The sequence below is a fragment of the Antechinus flavipes genome, chromosome 2 (assembly GCF_016432865.1).
Source record: "Antechinus flavipes isolate AdamAnt ecotype Samford, QLD, Australia chromosome 2, AdamAnt_v2, whole genome shotgun sequence".
NCBI classification, from domain to species: Eukaryota; Metazoa; Chordata; class Mammalia; order Dasyuromorphia; family Dasyuridae; genus Antechinus; species Antechinus flavipes.
Window position 1 is genome coordinate 588,531,012 of NC_067399.1, and position 13,572 is coordinate 588,544,583.

The following is a 13,572-nucleotide window of genomic DNA, read 5'->3' on the forward strand; positions in this document are numbered from 1 at the left end:
ATAAAGCATTTTAAAATTTGAAAAGCACTTTCCATATATATATAAATATTATATTATATCATTTTATGCTACATATTTTAAAGCACTTTAAAGTTTGAAAAAGACTATTTATATATTATATTGCAGTATATAATACTTTATATAATATATTGTAAAGCACTTTAAAGTTTGCAAAGCACTTAGAGTGTGTGTGTGTGTGTGTGTGTGTGTGTGTGTATTATATCACATTATATCTTTTTTTTTTCTTTTTTCCAGAGGTTATTAGGGTTAAGTGACTTGTCTAGATTCAAACAGCTAGGAAGTGTTAAGTGTCTGAGGTCACATTTGAACTCAGGTCTTCCTGACTTCAGGGCTGGTACTTTATCTACTGTGCCACTTAGCTGCTCCCATTATCCTGATTCGGGAGCCACTTGCCAGTGGCTGCTGGAGGTCTAACTCAGACCTGTAGAATGGATCTTTTCATGTGAAAGGATGATGATGATACAAGGAAACTGAGAGGAAGTTGCTATTCTCTGATCTCTCCATTGAGAAGCAGTTGCATTGTCTAACCTCTCTCCTCTCTCTTCCCTCTTGCCTCCAATTTATTTTATTCCCAGTCCACAAGCAACACCTGTGTCAGCAAAGGCTGCTTTGCAACTCCTTCAGATATTATGATTCTCAGCTGTGGAGGCTCTCCGAGAACTGACCTTCACCTAGGCATGGTCCTTAACACATTATATCATATTTTATACGGTATCTTATAAGGCACCTTAAAGCTTGGAAAGCACTATACACATTTATATCTTATATTACATCATGTCATAATTTATATTACATATTATAAAGCATTTTGAAATTTAAAAAAGACTTTAAATATTTGTATATTATTATAGCACATTATATCATAGGTTATATAATATATATTGTAAAAAACTTCAAAGTTTATAGAGCACTTAACATGTTATCCCTTAATAAGCCTGAGAGATGTACTAATAATATCTCCATCTTACAGTAAAGAAAGCTGATCCTGAGAGATTGCATGGGACTCCTGCTTAGTATTAAAGTTAGGCTTGAACTGAGGTTCTCCTGACTCCAAATCCAGTAGTCTAGACACTGCCCAATCTGGATAGTGTTAGGGTCAATTTTGTCCTCTTACTTTTTAATACTCATTTCACTCTGTTAGTTCATACAAATCTTCCCATATTTCTCTGAATTACTTTTATTTATCATTTCTTATTGCAAAATAATATGCAATTACATCTATATGCATGTAGTTTCCTCAGCTACTCTTTATTCAATGAGCATTGATTTTGTTTCTCTTCTTTGCTATCACAAAAAGTGCTGTCTTTATGAATATTTTGGTATACAGTGTGTAACAAAACTCTGTGCAGTGGAACACTCTATATGATGGACCTTGATTTTTACCTTTGGTTTTCTTGGGATGTAGTTCAATAAGAATTGATGCCAAGAAGAATTCCACAAATGTAGTTTATTAATAGTCGAAGAATCACCTATTTTCCTACAATCCTTTTAACAGCAATTATTCTAGCTTTTTGGCAACTTTGATAATTTTCAAGGAATAGGTAAGTTATAACCTTAGAGTTGTTTTAATTTATATTTTCTTTACTATGGAACATTTTTTTCATACAATCACTTACAATTAGAAATTCTCTTCTTAAAGAATATTCATATCTTTTGACCATTATCTATTTGAAAATGGCTTATGGTGTCATTTGTATGTTATTTCCCTATGTATCATAGATATCAGGTTTATTAGTAATATCTGATATTTTCCCTACTATATAGTTTATCATCTTATATTCTATCTCCATTTGTTCTCTTCATGTAAATGCTTTTAAATTTTGTGTAATTGAAATTGTTTTATCTTTTGTGATATCCTCTATTCTTCTTTGGCTAAGAAGTTTTTTTTTCTTTTAAAAATATTTTATTTTCTTTAGATTACATGTAAAAACAATTTTTAACATTTGCTTTTTAAAATTTTGAGTTCTAAATTTCCTTCTTCACTCCTTATCTCTCCCTCGCTCATTGAGAAGGCAGGCAATTTGATATACATGTGCAGTCATGTAAAACATATTTCTATATAAGTTAAGTTGTGAAAGAAAAAATATATCTCTATATAAATTATATTGTGAAAGAAAAAAATATAAAAATAAAATTAAAAAGTATGTTTTGGTCCATATTTTTTGTTGTTTAATAAGTAATTGTCATGTCCAATTCTTCATGATCCTGTAGATCATAGCTTGTCAGGCCCTTCTATCCTCCACTCTCTCTCAGGTTCTGTCCAAGTTCATGTTTGTTGTTTCCACGATAATGTCAATTCATCTCAACCTGTTTTTTTGTTTCTATCTAATCTTCTCCAGTCCCCATTCTTCTTTTCCTTCAATCTTTCTCAACTTCAGAGTTTCCTTTTTCTCCACTGAGTTCCATCTTCTCATTATGTGAGCAAAGTGTCTTAAGCTTCAGAATTTGACCTTCTAGTGAATAACCTTAATTAATTTAAGTTTGCTGATTTGACCTCTTTTCTCTTCAAGGGGCTTTCAGAAGTCTTCTTCAACACAATTAAAAAGCATCAGTTCTATGACACTCAGCTTTCCTGATAATTCAGTTCTCACAGTTATACATTATTACTGGAAAAGCCATAGCTTTGACTACATGGACCTCTAGGGATAAGGTGATAGCTCTGCTTTTTAGTATATTGTCCATATTTGCCATGGTTTTCTTTCCAAGGAGCAAGTGTCTTTTGATTTTATGGTTGCAGTCACTATCTGCAGTAATCTTTGAGCCCAAGAATTTAAAACCTAACACTGTTTCCATTTTTTCTCCTCTATTTGCCAAGAAGTAATGAAAACAGTTGTTAAGAGCTTAGTTGTTTTCTTTTCTTTCTTTCTTTCTTTTTTAATGTCAAGCTTCAAGTCAACTTCTACATGCTCCTCTTTCATCCTCAAGAGGTTTCTTAACTCCTTTTAACTTTCTACCATCAAAATGCAATTATCTGAATACCTAAGACTGTTGATAATTTCTTTTGGCAACCTTAATTCTATCTTTTCATTCATCTAGTCTGCCATTTCTTTTCTTTTCTTTCTTTTTTTTTTTTTAAATATGCACAAGGTTAATTTTTATTTTTTTTATTTTATTTTTAAAAATTTAATAATAACTTTATATTGACAGAATCCATGCCAGGGTAATTTTTTTACATTATCCCTTGCACTCGTTTCTGTTCCGATTTTTCCCCTCCCTCCCTCCACCTCCTCCCCTAGATGGCAAGCAGTCCTATATATGTTAGATATGTTGCAGTATATCCTAGATACAATATATGTTTGTAGAACTGAACAGTTCTCTTGTTGCATAGGGAGAATTGGATTCAGAAGGTAAAAATAACCCGGGAAGAAAAACAAAGATGCAGATAGTTCACATTCATTTCCCAGTGTTCTTTCTTTGGGTGTAGCTGCTTCTGTCCATCATTGATCAATTGAAACTCAGTTAGGTCTCTTTGTCAAAGAAATCCACTTCCATCAAAATATGTCCTCATACAATATTGTTGTCGAAGTATATAATGATCTCCTGGTTCTGCTCATTTCACTTAGCATCAGTTCATGTAAGTCTCGCCAGTCCTCTCTGTATTCGTCCTGCTGGTCATTTCTTACAGAACAATAATATTCCATAACATTCATATACCACAATTTACCCAGCCATTCTCCAATTGATGGGCATCCACTAGCCTGCCATTTCACATACACTCTGTTTATAAGTTATGTAAATAGGATGAAAATATACAGCCTCATTGTATTTCTCCCTCCTCCCCCCAGTCTTAAACTAATCATCTATTCCATGTTCAGTTCTAACTTGCTTCTTGGCCTGCATACAGATTCTTTAAGACACAAATAAGATGATCTGGTACTCCCATATCTTCCTCTAGAGGTGGATAGAATTCTTTTTTTTTTTTTTTTTTTTGCCATGTATTTTTTATTATAATTTTTTATTGACAGAGCCCATGCCAGGGTAATTTTTTTTTACAACATTATCCCTTGCACTCACTTCTGTTCCGACTTTTCCCCTCCCTCCCTTCACCCACTCCCCCAGATGACAAGCAGTCCTATACAAGTTAAATATGTCACAGTGTATCCTAGATACAATATATGTGTGAAGAACCGAACAGTTCTCTTGTTGCACAAGAATTATTGGATTCAGAAGGTAAAAATAACCTCCGAAGAAAAACAAAAATGCAAGCAGTTTATATTCATTTCCCAGTGTTCTTTCTTTGGGTGTAGCTGCTTCTGTCCATCCTTGATCATTTGAAACTGAGTTAGATCTCTTTGTTGAAGAAATCTACTTCCATCAGAATACATCCTCAAACAGTATCGTTGTTGAGGTATATAATGATCTCCTGGTTCTGCTCATTTCACTTAGCATCAGTTCATGTAAGTTTCACCAATCCTCTCTGTATTCAGTGGATAGAATTCTTACCACAAATCCTTCAGAACTGTCTCATTGTATTGCTGAAAATAGCTAAGTCATGCACAGTTGATCATTATATAATATTGCTGTTACAATGTACAATATTCTTTTGGTTCTACTCACTTCAGTTTGTATCAGTTCATCTGAATCTTTCCAGGTTTTTCTAAGTTTCCTGATCACCACTGCACAACAGTTTTCTATCATAATTATATACTACAACTTATTTAGCCATTCCCCAATAAATGAAAATTCCCTCAATTTCTAATTCTTTGCCACAATAAAATTAGCTGCTACAAGTATTTTTGAATATATATATCCTTTTCCTTTTCTTTTAATCTCACAGACCTATAGTGGTATTGCTGAATCAAAAGGTATGCACAATTTTATAATCCCTTGGGCATAATTACAAATTGTTCTTCAGAATTGCCCTCCAGAATGGTTTTTTTTACAGATCACAACTCCACCAACAATGCATTAGTGTTCCAATTTTCCCACATCATCCAATATTTGTCATTTTCCTTTTCTGCCATCTTATTTGCTAAGAAAAAAATTTTCTTTCATTATTTAAAAAAATGAGATGCCCCTTTATATTCAGATTCCTATGTTTTGAGTTTGTTGTGATATATTGTACATAATACTCTAGATATAATTTCTGCCATATTGCTTGTTTTCCCAGAAGGTAAAAAGGAACTTCTCTGAGAATGTCCTTCAACTAATCATTTATTTTGAGGAGCTTATCAAATATTGGGCTATCACTGATCTATTTTTCTACTTATTTACTTTTCTACTTTTTAAACTGTACTTCTATTCCATTTTAAAAAATAACTCTAATAAAATTAGAAAATTATTCCTTAAATTGATCTAAAATCTGCTTATAAATTCCATGCTTTGTTCCTAGTTCTGCCCTAAAAGGGTCAAGGAGACTATAACTATTCCTTGTTTTCGTATCTTTTCCTTAATATGACCTCGAATCCCTCCATTCCCAAGTTCTTTCTGAGGGAATTACTCTTGCTCTGGTTTTACAATCTTAGTTCAGTTTTATGCAACCTTTTCTTTTTAAAAAATTAGATTTTTTTTTCAAATTCACAATCTCCTCCTTGCACTTCTGTCATTCTTTCAAAATTTGAGAAAGCAAGAAAAACAAAACTGCTGTCACAGATATGTATAGTCAAGCAAAACAAATTTTCATATTGGTCATGTCCAAAAAAATACCCAAAACAAACCCCTCCCCAAAACTGTCAGTACACCGAATCCATCATCTACCTCTCTCTCAAGAAGTGGATAACAGGTTTCATCCTGAGTCTTACAGACTTGTGGCTGATCATTGTGATGATCAGAATTCCTAAGTCTTTCAAAGTCATTGTCTTTATAATACTGGGGTTATTGTATAAATTGTTTTTATGATTCTGTTCATTTTCTTTTTTTTTCTTTTTAAATTTTATTTTATAATAACTTTTTATTGACAATCCATGCCAGGGTAATTTTTTTTTTTTTACAACATTATCCCTTGCACTCGTTTCTGTTCCGATTTTTCCCCTCCCTCCCTCCACCCCCTCCCCAAGATGGCAAGCAGTCCTGTATATGTTAAATCTGTTGCGGTATATCCTAGATACAATATATGTTTGCAGAACCAAGCAGTTCTCTTGTTGCACAGGGAGAATTGGATTCAGAAGGTAAAAATAACCCGGGAAGAAAAACAAAAATGCAAATAGTTTACATTCATTTCCCAGTGTTCTTTCTTTGGGTGTAGCTGCTTCTGTCCATCCTTGATCAACTGAAACTGAATTAGATCTCTTTATTGAAGAGATCCACTTCCATCAGAATACATCCTCATAGAGTATCGTTGTTGAGGTATATAATGTTCTCCTGGTTCTGCTCATTTCATTTAGCATCAGTTCATGTAAGTCTCCCCAGTCCTCTCTGTATTCATCCTGCTGGTCATTTCTTATAGAACAATAATATTCCATAACATTCATATACCACAATTTACCCAGCCATTCTCCAATTGATGGGCATCCATTCAATTTCCAGTTTCTAGCCACTACAAACAGGGCTGCCACAAACATTTTGGCACATACAGGTCCCTTTCCCTTCTTTAGTATTTCTTTGGGATATAAGCCCAGAAGTAAAACTGCCGGATCAAAGGGTATGCACAGTTTGGTAACTTTTTGGGCATAATTCCAGATTGCTCTCCAGAATGGTTGGATTCATTCACAACTCCACCAACAATGCATCAGTGTCCCGGTTTTCCCGCATCCCCTCCAACATTCATCATTATTTTTTCCTGTCATCTTAGCCAATCTGACAGTATCTGAGTGGTATCTCAGGGTTGTCTTAATTTGCATTTCTCTGATCAATAGTGATTTGGATTCTGTTCATTTTCAATCAGCATCTGTTCATACATATCTTCCCAGGTTTTTCTGAAACCATTTGCTTCATCACTTCTTACAGCAAAATAGTATTTTATCATACCTCTGTATCTATCTTAACTTGTTCAATCATTCCTCAAATGATTGGTATTGCAATATCAGTTTCCAATCTTATTATTTTTTTTTTTTGCAAAAAAGCTGCTATATTTTGGTATAGAGGTATCTTTTTCTTTTTTATTTGATCTCTTTGAGGTATAGCAGGCTTTCTAGAGATATCAGTGGGTCACATAGTATGTGCAGTTTTGTACCTTTTAGAGGATGTAGTCAATTCTGCTATGACATAGATGTTCCTAAAAGCACCTTGCTGTATAAAATTATGCAGTATAAACTACAGGGCTTATGGGAAGAATGGATTTAATATAATACTAAAAAACTTCATCAGTGATACATTGAAAAAATAAAGATTAAAATATAATGAATGGTAGCAAAATTTTATCTATTATATGGTTAAGAAATTAATATAATAAATAGTGCTAGAATTTCATGTTGTTACTTGGCTGCTCCTCAGTTTCTAAAGGGCCCAGAATGGTAAAGTTGATTTCAGCTAGAGAGAACATGGCAGGCTGTAATGATAGAAAGGGTTTATGTGTAGTAGATATAGACCAGTAACCTCTTCTGCCTACAACTCTTACTACACCAGAAGATATACAATAAACATGGCATTCAAACATGTATAAAATATTGAATGAGCATTTTTTTAAATGTAGAAAAGTTCATAAATGCAGAAGAATAGCAAAACAATCGTGGAGGATAACACATAGTGAGTTGGGGTACCTGGTTTGAGGTATGTGGATTTCTTACATGGGTATAATTTTATGCATTCTCACAATTTCCCAATAAGCAAATTTGAAATTCACATTATGCTACAATTATTCTCTAATATTTCACTCAGGTTGGAACAAATTTGCATTTTCAAAATAAATGTTATAGCAGAACTGAGTGCAGTTTCAAATTGCGTTCCAAAAAAGCTGGAGCAGTTCATAGCTAGATGAACAATGTATTAATGTACCTGTTTCCCATAGTCCTTCTAGCGTTTTTTTTTTTTTTTTTGTCAATCTTGATCTTCTGATGGGTGTGAGGTAGAATCTGAGAGTTGTTTTAATTTCTCTAAATGCTAATTTTATAGCATTTTAATAATGGTTTATGATGTTTGCCACTGACAGTTTGCATTTCTTACTCTGAAAATGGCCTATTCATAGTCTTTGATCACACATCCATAGGGAAATGATTCTTCTTATTATAAATTTAAATCAGTTCCCTTTGCGTCTTAGAAATGAGACTTGTATCAGAGGAACTTGATACAAAGGTATTTTCCCATTTATTTGCTTCCCTTTTAACTGCATTAGTTTTGTTCTTATAATTTTATGTAATATAAATAATCCATTTTACTTTTTGATCTTCTCTATCTCTTGTTTAGCCTTGAACTCTTCTCTTATCCACCATCTGAAAGACAATTTCTTCCTTGCTAATGGTCTATTTTAATTTTTAAACCAAAAAAAAATTTTTTTTTTGTTGTTGCATGCTCAATTTGTTGACTTGTTCTTTCTTTCTTTTAATAATGAAAATTTTTAGAGAGAAATATTTTCCCTGAAGCACTTTCTTGGCTGATTCCCAAAAAAGTTTGGTATGTTTTCTCATTGCTGTCATTATCTTTTTTTCTTTTAAATAGCCATTTTTTTCAATTACATGCAAAGCCAATTTTTAGCATTCTTTTTTTTATTCATTCATTCATTTATTTATTTTTGGCAAACACTGCTAGATGCTAGAGATACAAAAACAAAATAAAGACAGCTTCTGTCCTCAAGAACTTTACATTTTACTGGAAGAAAATAGCATGTTCACAGTGTGTGTGTGTGTGTGTGTGTGTATACATATATGTGTATATACACAATATATATTATAAATGCAAAGTCATTTCTGGGTAGGGGAAAGTGACAACAAATGGAAGGACCATCTTAAAGATGGTAGGAAATCCAAGATATGAACACAAGAAACTAGGAATCAAATAGCTTTATTTTGGCATATAATATCCCAGAATAAAAATTATTCTTTAATTTTTATTAATGTTCTTTTCTTCCTTATTTCTTTTTAGGTTATAGATCTACATTCATTTTTTACATATTTTCCTAGGAGTCATGTTGGGACAGAAAAATCAGAGCAAAAGGGGAAAGCTGTGAGGAAAAAAAAAAAACAGAAAAAAAAAGAAGATGAAAATAGTATGTGTTGATCTATATTCAATGTCTCTTTGGATGTAGAAGGTGTTTTCCAGCTAAAGTTTATTGGGATTTTTTTTTGGATCACTGAACCACTAAGAAGAACCAAATCTATCAGTTAATAATTGTACAAATCTGCTATTATCTTGGTTCTGCTTGCTTCACTAAGCATCAGTTCATGTAAGTCTTTCTAGGCTTTTCTGAATTCAGCCTGCTCATTATTTCTTATAGAACAATAACATTCCATTATATTCCTCTACCATAATTTATTTGGCCATTTTTCAACTGATGGGCATCTGCTCAATTTCCAATTCTTTGCCACTACAAAAAGGGCTGTTGCACACATTTTTATGGTCCCAAACCTTTTAATTTAAAATTATCCATTTTACATTTTATAATGTTCTCTAATTCTTCTCTGGCCATAAATTTCTCCCTTCTTCTCCTTTCTAAAAAGCAAACTAAGCCTTGCTTTCCTAATTTGCTCATATTATTACCCTTCACACCTTTCAACCTTATTTAAATATGAGGTGTGAGATATATCTCTATGCTGAGTTTCTGACATAATATTTTCCAGTGTTCCCAGCAATTTTTGTCAAATAGTGAGTTCTTATCCCAGAAGCTGGAATCTTTGGGTTTGTCAAACACTAGATTGCTATAGTAATTGACTATTCTGTCTATCCGTTCAGAATTCCACCAACAATGTATGTGTCCCAGTTTTCCTACATCTCCTCCAACATTTGTCATTATCTTTTACTATCATTTTAGCCAATTTGAGAGGTGATATCTCAAAGCTTCTTAATTTGCATTTCTCTGATCAATAGTGATTTGGAGCATCTTTTCACATGACTAGAAATGGTTTTAATTTCTTCATCTGACAATTGTCTGTTCATATCATTTGACCATTTATCAATTGGAGAATGGCTTGAATTCTTATAAAATTTGAGTCAATTTTCTTTTAGAAATGAGGCCTTTATGGTGGTAGATGTGGGTCAATGTCTAGTTTCTGCCATACTAGTTTCCAATTTCCCAGCAGTTTTTGTCAAATAGTGAGTTCTTATCCCAAAAGCTGGGGTCTTTGAGTATGTCAAACACTAGATTTCGATAGTTATTAACTATTCTGTCCTGTGAACCTAACCTATTCCATTGATTGAATACTCTTATTTCTTAGCCAGTACCATATGGTTTTGATAACTGTTGCTTTTTTAGTTTTTGGTCTGGCACAGCTAGGCCACCTTCATTGGCATTTTTTTTTTCATTAATTCCCTTGAAGTTCTTGATCTTTTGTTCTTTCAGATGAACTTTGTTATTATTTTTTCTAGGTCTGTAAAAATAATTTCTTGGGAGTTTGATTAGTATGGCACTAAATAAGTAGATAAATTTAGGTAGTATTGTCATTTTTATTATATTCGCTCAGTCTACCCATGAGCACTTGATATTTTTCCAACTGATTAGATCTGATGTTATTTCTATGGAAAGTGTTTTGTAGTTGTGTTCATATAATTCCTGACTTTGCCTTGGTAGATAGATTCCCAAATATTTTATACTATCGACAATTATTTTGAATGGAATTTTCTCTTTGTATCTCTTGCTGCCGGACTTGGTTGGTAATATATAAAAATGCCGATGATTTATATGGATTTATTTTGTATCCTGCGCAACTTTGCTAAAGTTGTGAATTGTTTATAGTAGTTTTTTAGTTGATTCTCTAGGGTTCTCTAAGTATAACATCATATCATCTGCAAAGAGTAATTTTAGTTTCTCATTGCCTAGTATAATCTTTTTTTTTTTTTTGCTAGAGCCAATATTTCTAGTACAATATTGAATAATATTGGTGATAGTGGGTATCCTTGTTTGACCACTGATTTACTGGAAATGCTTCTAGCTTCTTCCAATTATATATAATACTTTTTGATGGTTGTAGATAGATGCTGCTTTTCATATTAAGGAAAACTCTGTTTATTTCTTTGTTTTTTAGTGTTTTTTAATGGGAATGGGTGCTGTATTTTATCAAAAAGGTTTTTCTGTGTCTTTTGAGATCATAGATTTCTATTATTTTTGTTTTTGATATGGTCAATTATGCCAATAGCTTTCATTTTCATTTAATCAATCTTTCATTCCTGGTATAAATTCCACTTGGTCATAGTGTATCATCCTTCTGGTAAGTTGTACTCTTTGCAAAATTTTACTTAAAATTTTTGCACCAATATTCACTAAGGAGATTGGCCATAATTCTCTTTTTCTGTTTTGGTTCTTCCTGGTTTAGCTTTCAAAACTATATTTGTATCAGAAGGAATTTGGCAGGGTTCCTTGTTTGTCTTTTTTTCCCAAATAGTTTATATAGTATTAGAATGAATTGTTCTTAACATGTTTGGTAGAATTCGTTTGTAAATCCATCTGACCCTGGAGATTTTTTCTTAGGAAATTCATTGATGGTTTGGTCAACTTATTTTTCTAAAATGGGATTAAATATATTATTTCCTCTTCTGTTCATCTGGGCAATTTATATTTCTGTAAATATTCATCCATTTCAATTAGATTGTCAGGTTTGTTGGCATACAATTTGGCAACATAGTTCCTAATTATTGCTTTAATTTTTTCTTCATTCATGTTAAGTTCTCCCTTTTCATTTTTGATGCTGGTTATATGTTTTCTTTTCCTAACCACATTAACCGAAAGTTTATTTGTTTTGATGGTTTCTAAAACCACCTTAGTTTTACTAATTAATTCAATAGTTTTACTTTCAATTTTATTAATGTTTATAATGGGCTGAGGCTTGAGTTGATGCACTGAGGTCCCAAGCACATGAGGCTAAATAGTAATTGGACCATACTCTATTAATATATAAGCTTGGAGAAAGAATGGCCCCCACCCACTCTTTGTGCAAGTCCTGATGTGTTGTATAGGAAATGACGATTTTGGTGGGTGGAGGCAGGGGAGTGGAAAAGGAAGGGGAGGAGATGGCTCAGTGGGTAGGGCACCAGCCCTGAAGCCAGGAGGACCTGAGTTCAAATCCAGCCTCAGACACTTAACAATTCCTGGCTGTGTGACCATGGGCAAGTCACTTAACCCCAACTGCCACTGCCAAAGCAAAAAAGCAAAAAGAAGAAGAGAAAACAAACAGAAAAGTCGTTGCAATGACAAAAAGAGCTAGCAGAGAGAGAGGTCTGAGCTCTCCTCCCCTTCTTTTTTTTTTTTTTTTTAAGGGGAAAATCTTCAATATTTATTGAAGTGAAGAGGTGAATAAAGATTGCAATAGCAAATATAGGCAAGAAAGATTGCGATAGCAAATATAGGCAGTTGCGACAGGAAGCCAGCTAAGAGAGAGCGACACGAGCCGAACCAACCGTGGCAATGGCAGTCCCAAAAGTCTCCCCTGCCTCCACCCACCAAAATCGTCATTTCCTATACAACACATCAGGACTTGCACAAAGAGTGGGTGGGGGCCATTCTTTCTCCAAGCTTATATATTAATAGAGTATGGTCCAATTACTATTTAGCCTCATGTGCTTGGGACCTCAGTGCATCAACTCAAGCCTCAGCCCATTACAAATGTTTCCTTTGATTTTCAGAATTTCTAATTTGGTATTTAATTGGGAGTTTTTAACCTCTTCTTTTTCTAGCTTTTTTAGTTGCATGCCCAATTCATTGATTTCCTCTTTCTCTATTTTATTCATGTAACTATTTAGAAATATAAATTTTCCCCTAAGAACTCCTTTGGCGGAATCCCCTAAGTTTTGGTAATATTGTTTCATTTTATTGTCATGAATAAATTGGATAAAATTATTGATTGTTTCTATGATTTGTTGTTTGACTCACTCATTCTTTAGGATTATTTAATTTCCATTTGGTTTTTAGTCTCTCATACCCTGGTCTTTTACTAAATGTAATTTTTATTCATCATGATCTAAAAAGGATACATTTACTATTTCTGCCTTTCTACATTTGATTATGCATCTACATACAAGGTCAATTTTTTGGGAGTACCATGAATCACCAGATATTTCTTCCATTTTTTTCATTCTTTTTAATTTGATTGATTTTTGATGTCTCAGAGTCATTAGCTTCCATTTGCCCAGTTCTACTTTTTAAATGTGGGATCTTCTTCAGATAGCTTTTGTACTTCCTTTTCCTTTTAATTATATCCTTTAAAGGTAATATTTTCTTCAGTGGATTTTAAAAAATGCATTTGGCCAATTGAATTTTTTTCCCTCTTGGAACATTTATTTTATTTTTATTTATCATAATAGATTTTTATTTTCAAAATACATGCAAAGATAGTTTTCAATATTCAAACTTGCAAAACTTTGTGTTCCAAATTTTTCTCCCTTCTTTCCTCTCACTAGACAGCAAGTAATTCAATATATGTTAAACATGTGCAGCTCTTTTACACATATTTTCACATTTATCAGAAACATATTTTTATTTTTTGCTTTTTTTTCTCACTTTTCCCCCTTTTTTCTGATTTTTTTGCACAA